Source organism: Salminus brasiliensis, chromosome 10 (assembly GCF_030463535.1).
Source record: "Salminus brasiliensis chromosome 10, fSalBra1.hap2, whole genome shotgun sequence".
In the NCBI taxonomy this organism is placed as follows: Eukaryota; Metazoa; Chordata; class Actinopteri; order Characiformes; family Bryconidae; genus Salminus; species Salminus brasiliensis.
This window is the reverse complement of record NC_132887.1, coordinates 28,252,225-28,259,794: the sequence shown is the minus strand read 5'-3', so window position 1 is coordinate 28,259,794 and position 7,570 is coordinate 28,252,225. Positions and strand designations below refer to the sequence as shown.

The 7,570-nt window shown below is 36.5% G+C and overlaps 1 long non-coding RNA gene across 1 annotated transcript; it reads right to left on the bottom strand.

The window, feature by feature from the left end:
* Positions 1 to 580: 580 nt before the first annotated feature.
* Positions 581 to 7,303, bottom strand: LOC140564825 (uncharacterized). Its single transcript, XR_011980547.1, has 3 exons — positions 7,275 to 7,303; positions 1,941 to 1,963; positions 581 to 1,510 (listed from the first exon to the last, which is right to left on the bottom strand). It is a non-coding gene; the product is annotated as an uncharacterized lncRNA (long non-coding RNA).
* Positions 7,304 to 7,570: the final 267 nt, after the last annotated feature.

The following is a 7,570-nucleotide window of genomic DNA, read 5'->3' as shown; positions in this document are numbered from 1 at the left end:
TTGTCCGTAGTGTGTTTTCCGTGAGCCATGGTTGTGTATTGTAGTGAGTGAGGGTCCAGTTTGTGTATGTAGATACTTTGATTTAGTGTCCTAAGTCCCCGTCCCCATTCAAGGCACGGATGGCTTGTGGAAAGAAGCTCCTCCTCATTCTCTCTGTGTTAGCCTTCAGGGTTCTTAAGCGTTTCCCCGAGGGCAACAGAGAGAACAGTCCATTGTTGGGATGACTGGGGTCCTTCACAATCTTCTTGGCCTTGGTCCAACACCGCTTCTTGTAGATGGACTGCAGGTCAGGAAACTCCATCCTAGTGATTCGCTCTGCTGAACGTCTCACTCGTCGTAGCGCTTGCCTGTCCTGCTTGGTGCTGTTCCCAAACCAGACTGTGATGTTCCCCGTGAGGATGCTCTCGATGGTGCAGGAGTAGAAGGATCGTAGTACCTTGGAGGGCAGTCTGAAGTCCCTCAGTCGTCTCAGGTGGTATAGGCGCTGACGAGCCTTCTTCGTTATGGTGTTGATGTGGCAACTCCATGACAGGTCCTGAGAGATGGTCACTCCAAGGTATTTGAAGCTTCCTACCCTATCCACCGCCGTTCCACTGATGTGGACAGGTTGGTAGCTCCTCTGCTGTTTCCTGCTAAAGTCCACAATCAGCTCCTTCGTTTTGCTGGCATTTAGCTGGAGATTATTATCCTGGCACCAGTTCTCCAGGGTTCTAATCTCTTCCAGGTAGGCCATCTCGTTATTTCCTGAGATCAGGCCCACCACAACTGTGTCGTCAGCAAACTTAATGATGTTGGTGGAGCTGGAAGTGGCTTTGCAGTCTGAGGTGTACAGCGAGTACAGCAGAGGGCTAAGGACACAGCCCTGAGGGGCTCCGGTACTGAGGGTGAGGGTGGGTGAGACATGCTTGCCTACCCGAACAGCTTGTGGTCTGTTAGTCAGGAAGTTGGAGATCCAGTCACAGATGGATGGGTGGAGACCTAGATCTTCCAGCTTTGTGGTGAGTCTTGAGGGAATAATAGTGTTAAATGCTGAACTGTAGTCCACAAACAGCATTTTAACATAATTACCCCTCCCAGCATCCAGATGTGGCATCGATGTGTGGAGAAGGTGAGCGATGGCATCATCTGTGGAACGGTTTGGACGGTATGCAAACTGAAACGGGTCCAGGGTCACCAGCTTTCTTCGGGACAGGAACGATGATGGACTGTTTGAAGCACGATGGAACAATCCCCTGCGTCAGTGAGAGATTGAAGATGTCCGTGAATACCGGGGCTAGCTGATCTGCACAGGCTTTTAGGACTCGACCACAGATGCCATCGGGTCCCGCAGCCTTCCTGGTATTCACTCTTCTGAACACCCGCCGTACATCTCTCTCTGTGATGGTGAAGGCTCTTTGTTCTCTGACGTGCTCCTCTATATCAGCTGTGCCGGTGTTACTGTAGTTAACGTTGCCGGCTGCAGCATCAAAGCGAGCATAAAAGGTGTTTAGCTCGTTCGCCAGAGATAAGTCTGCAGGTAATGCAATTAATTGAAATATGTGCAATAAATCAATGGTGCAATAATTTCAACACATTACACATTATTTCACACATGGTGATTTAGATCAGAAAGGGCTGATTACCCAGACATGGATTGATCATAATCCCAGACACTAACTAGCTTTTTTCCAGTGGTGATCTTCACTGAAGTTCTCTTTTAGTCAAGGACTAGGTTTAATGCAAGTCTGGGAAACCAGCTCAGATAGTTCTAACATTCAGATGATTAACCTCAAATAATCAAATTAGCCCATTTTCACAAAACCCATCATGTAAAATACTGTTTCATGTAAAATTCTAAGGTCACATGGTGTGTGTTTTTGTACTGTGCTTACATTTGTTAACTGAGGGAGTATAAAAACTAACCAGAAAACCAGCTAACATAAACTCTACCATTAACTCACCTGTCCACGTGTCGACCTGGTACCTGCAAGAGGCAGAGAAAGATAATAAGAATAAATGATGAATAGATGTTCAAAGCTGTAAAAAAGAGAAAGATCATAATTACACATAATTAGATACAGTATGAAATCAGTTAGTACAGCATACAAGATCTCTAGCCAGCACATTGTGACAACCACAGAAAAACACCAGCTGCTTTATCTAGCAAACGCACCTCATTAGCCACCTAGCGCTAGCTAGCTAATGTACGAGCTCAGCTGACACCTCACTCTACGCTAATGAATGAGCAGACAGCATCTCCCGTTCCCTTATCTTCGCATAAGCTTTTGGTATGGTATATGTTAGAAGAACCTCTGATTTAACCACCAAACTATAAGAGAATGGCCACAACTACAGCTCGCTGTGTACCTGATGCTATGTTAGAGGTTGCATTAGCCTAGCCACCTAGCAAGCTGTTACCTACTAGCTAGATAAATCACCCTTAATCAGTAGAAAGGACCCAGTTCCCCTATATCTTTAACCTAAAAAGTGGTCAGGGGTACGTATATCCCATGAGACCAGGCTGATTATTTCACTTATCAATTAAAAACAATAAAGATAGATATATACAGGCAGATAGATATATAGATAGATATATTGGCATAACATATAAAATCATGAAATGTAATATATAGTAACAGTAAATTACTATTAGGCCCATATTTAAAGACAGATTTTGGATTACTGAAAGAACCCTGTTGATGACAGGAGTGATTTTAATGTGTTCAGGTGTTGGTGCAGGTGTGTATACATGAGTAAACTCAGGTGAGCACCAGTTCACAAATGCATCTTTCAAAAGTCAGAGAAACAGCTGCTGCTGGAACTTTAGAACTGTGTCTTTATGATGTAATAATGTTCTATTATCAATCATTCCATTAAACTCCCAGTCGCTCCTCTGATCCTCCAGTTGCAGACATGTAACCAGCACCCTCTCCACACATCAGGACAGCAAATGTAGGACAAAAAGTCTTTTCATTATTCCTGCCCGCAGTGGCAGTGTGCTTTAGCCTTGAGGTTGCTGAACTGAGTCTTAATTTTAACTGGGTAAAAGTTGTAATGTTCAGAAGCGGATGATGTTTTTGGGATGGTGGACAGACTCAGTAATTAAGGTTTGCTAGTGGTAAAGAATTTAATCTATTGATCTATGTAGGATTAGACAGGTAGAAAAATGGATAAGTAAGAAACAGTTACAAAGAAAATAAAGATAGACAAAAGACAGACAGAAGAAGTAGGCAAACATAAAGACTAAAATGTATATAGAAAGATAAAGAGAGAGAGAGAGAGAGAGACAGCTAAAGATGCTTGAAATAAAAAGAGAGAAACATCCTGACTGTTCTACAATTCATTCAATACAGTCATTTATCTAACTGTCTTAAAAATTCTCCAAATGGATAAAAAAAATGACGGATTAACAGACACATAGCTAGCTAGATAGATAAATAGACAGATAAAAAGTTAGACAGATGAATTTCTCAGACTTTTCTGTTCGTAGGTTGACATTTAATTAAAATAATTCTTAATATTTTTCTATTTACATGATAAACAGCATTATATGATTTCTATTTTTTCATTACAGGAACCTGTGTTTGAAATGAAACAAATACAAACACCCTGACTGTCCAAAAAATTCTCCAAATGGATAAAAAAAAAAAAAATCACGGGTTAATAGACACATAGCAAGCTAGTTAGATAAATTGACAGATAAATAGTTAGATAGATGAATTTCTCAGAGTTTTGTGCTCTCAGTAGAAGAGGTAAGAGGTAATTCAATTTAAATAATTCTTAATATTTTTCTATTTACATGATAAAAAGCATTAACTGATTACTTTTTTTCATTACAGGAACCTGTGTTTGAAATGAAACAAAGACAAACACCCTAACTGTCCTACAATTTCACCAACTGGATAAAAACAATGACGGGTTAAAAGACACAAAGCTAGCTACCTAGATAAATAAACAGATAAATAGTTAGATAGATACATTTCTCTGAGTTTTCAGCTCTCAGTATAAGAGGTAAGGGCTAATTAAATTTAAATAATTCTTAATATTTTTCTATTTACATGATAAACAGCATTATATGATTTCTATTTTTTCATTACAGGAACCTGTGTTTGAAATGAAACAAAGACAAACACCCTGACTGTCCAACAAATTCTCCAAATGGATAAAAATAAAAAATCACGGGTTAATAGACACATAGCAAGCTAGTTAGATAAATTGACAGATAAATAGTTAGATAGATTAATTTCTCAGAGTTTTGTGCTCTCAGTAGAAGAGGTAAGAGGTAATTCAATTTAAATCATTCTTAATATTTTTCTATTTACATGATTAACAGCATTTACTGATTTCTATTTTTTCATTACAGGAACCTGTGTTTGAAATGAAACAAAGAAAAACACCCTGACTGTCCAAAAAATTCTCCAAATGGATAAAAAAAAAAATAATCACGGGTTAATAGACACATAGCTAGCTAGTTAGATAAATTGACAGATAAATAGTTACAAAGATGAATTTCGCAGAGTTTTGTGCTCTCAGTAGAAGAGGTAAGAGGTAATTCAATTTAAATAATTCTTAATATTTTTCTATTTACATGATAAAAAGCATTAACTGATTACTTTTTTTCATTACAGGAACCTGTGTTTGAAATGAAACAAAGACAAACACTCTAACTGTCCAACAAATTCTCCAAATGGATAAAAAGAAAAAAATCACGGGTTAATAGACACATAGCAAGCTAGTTAGATAAATTGACAGATAAATAGTTACATAGATGAATTTCTCAGAGTTTTCAGCTCTCAGTAGAAGAGGTAAGGGCTAATTAAATTTAAATAATTCTTAATATTTTTCTATTTACATGACAAACAGCATTATATGATTTCTATTTTTTCATTACAGGAACCTGTGTTTGAAATGAAACAAATAAAAACACCCTGACTGTCCAAATAATTCTCCAGATGGATAAAAAAAAAAAAATCACGGGTTAATAGACACATAGCTAGCTAGTTAGATAAACTGACAGATAAATAGTTAGATAGATGAATTTCTCAGAGTTTTGTGCTCTCAGTAGAAGAGGTAAGAGGTAATTCAATTTAAATAATTCTTAATATTTTTCTATTTACATGATAAACAGCATTAACTGATTTTTTTTTTTCATTACAGGAACCTGTGTTTGAAATGAAACAAAGACAAACACCCTAACTGTCCTACAATTTCACCAACTGGATAAAAACAATGACGGGTTAAAAGACACAAAGCTAGCTACCTAGATAAATAGACAGATAAATAGTTAGATAGATACATTTCTCTGAGTTTTCAGCTCTCAGTATAAGAGGTAAGGGCTAATTAAATTAAATACATTCTCAATATTTTTCTATTTACATGATAAACAGCATTATCTGATTTCTATTTTTTCATTACAGGAACCTGTGTTTGAAATGAAACAAAGACAAACACCCTGACTATCCAACAAATTCTCCAAATGGATAAAAATAAAAATCATGGGTTTATAGACACATAGCAAGCTAGTTAGATAAATTGACAGATAAATAGTTAGATAGATGAATTTCTCTGAGTTTTGTGCTCTCAGTAGAAGAGGTAAGAGGTAATTCAATTTAAATAATTCTTAATATTTTTCTATTTACATGATAAACAGCATTATATGATTTCTATTTTTTCATTACAGGAACCTGTGTTTGAAATGAAACAAATACAAACACCCTAACTGTCCTACAATTTCACCAACTGGATAAAAACAATGACGGGTTAAAAGACACAAAGCTAGCTACCTAGATAAATAGACAGATAAATAGTTAGATAGATACATTTCTCAGTGTTTTGTGCTCTCAGTAGAAGAGGTAAGAGGTAATTCAATTTAAATAATTCTTAATATTTTTCTATTTACATGATAAACAGCATTATATGATTTCTATTTTTTCATTACAGAAACCTGTGTTTGAAATAAAACAAAGACAAACACCCTAACTGTCCTACAATTTCACCAACTGGATAAAAACAATGACGGGTTAAAAGACACAAAGCTAGCTACCTAGATAAATAGACAGATAAATAGTTAGATAGATACATTTCTCTGAGTTTTCAGCTCTCAGTATAAGAGGTAAGGGCTAATTAAATTAAATAAATTCTCAATATTTTTCTATTTACATAATAAACAGCATTATCTGATTTCTATTTTTTCATTAGAGGAACCTGTGTTTGAAATGAAACAAAGAAAAACACCCTGAATGTCCAACAAATTCTCCAAATGGATAAAAATAAAAATCACGGGTTAATAGACACATAGCAAGCTAGTTAGATAAATTGACAGATAAATAGTTAGATAGATGAATTTCTCAGAGTTTTGTGCTCTCAGTAGAAGAGGTAAGAGGTAATTCAATTTAAATAATTCTTAATATTTTTCTATTTACATGATAAACAGCATTATCTGATTTCTATTTTTTTCATTACAGGAACCTGTGTTTAAAATGAAACAAAGACAAACACCCTGACTGTCCTACAATTTCACCAACTGGATAAAAAAATTGACGGGTTAATTGACACAAAGCTAGCTAGCTCTGAGAAATTAATTTATCTAACTATTTATCTGTCTATTTATCTAAAGCAATTTATCTATCTATTTATCTAAAGCAATTTATCTAGCTAGCAAGCTAGAAAAATAGACAGATAAATAGTTAGATAGATGAATCTTAGAGTTTTGTGCCCTCAGTAAAAGAGGTAAAGGGTAATTCAATTAAATACATTCTTAATATGTTTCTATTTACATGATAAACAGCATTATCTAATTTCTTTTTCATTACAGGAACCTGTGTTTGAAATTAAAGAAAGACAAACACCCTGACTGTCTTACAATTTCTCCAACTGGATAAAAAACATTGACCGGTTAACAGACACATAGCTAGCTACCTAGATAAATAGAAAGATAGAAAGAAAGATAGTTAGATAGATAGCTAGATAGCTAGATAGATGGAGTTTTCTGCTCTCAGTATAAAAGGTAGGTATTCTTTTTTTCATTACAGGAACCTGTGTTTGAAATGGAATAAAGAGAAACACCCTGACTGTCCTACAATTTTACCAACATAAGTAGCAATATGGCCTAGAAGCGATAATTCGGTAATACATGTAGTCCCGCTGCTAGAGGGAAAAGCTAGAGCAGCGTTTGTTGCCATGGATAACTATCGTGAACTGCATAACAGATTGAAATCACTGTCTGAAAAGTGGATCACTCCTAGAGGAAAAAAAAGAAAGAGGACATCTGGAACACCATAATTTTTAAACAGTACCTTAGAATTGTGAGTCCAGACCTCAGACGTTGGATAACTGAATGCAGCCCGGCGTCCATAACACAAGCAGTGGAAGCAGCTGAAGCTTTCGTGGCAGCAAGGCAAGCTGAGAAGGAGTTCCTGCTCTGTGATTCCAGCATCAGAGTGTACCAATACGCACAGACAAGTGAATCTGGGGGCGGGGTCAGTTGTGGTCCTAAGCCGCTAGTGAATTTATCACCACACAGGGGCGCTGGAGTACTAGCAAAAGAAGCAAAGATAGTCAGGCAACAGATAATCGCCAAACTGTTAAAACA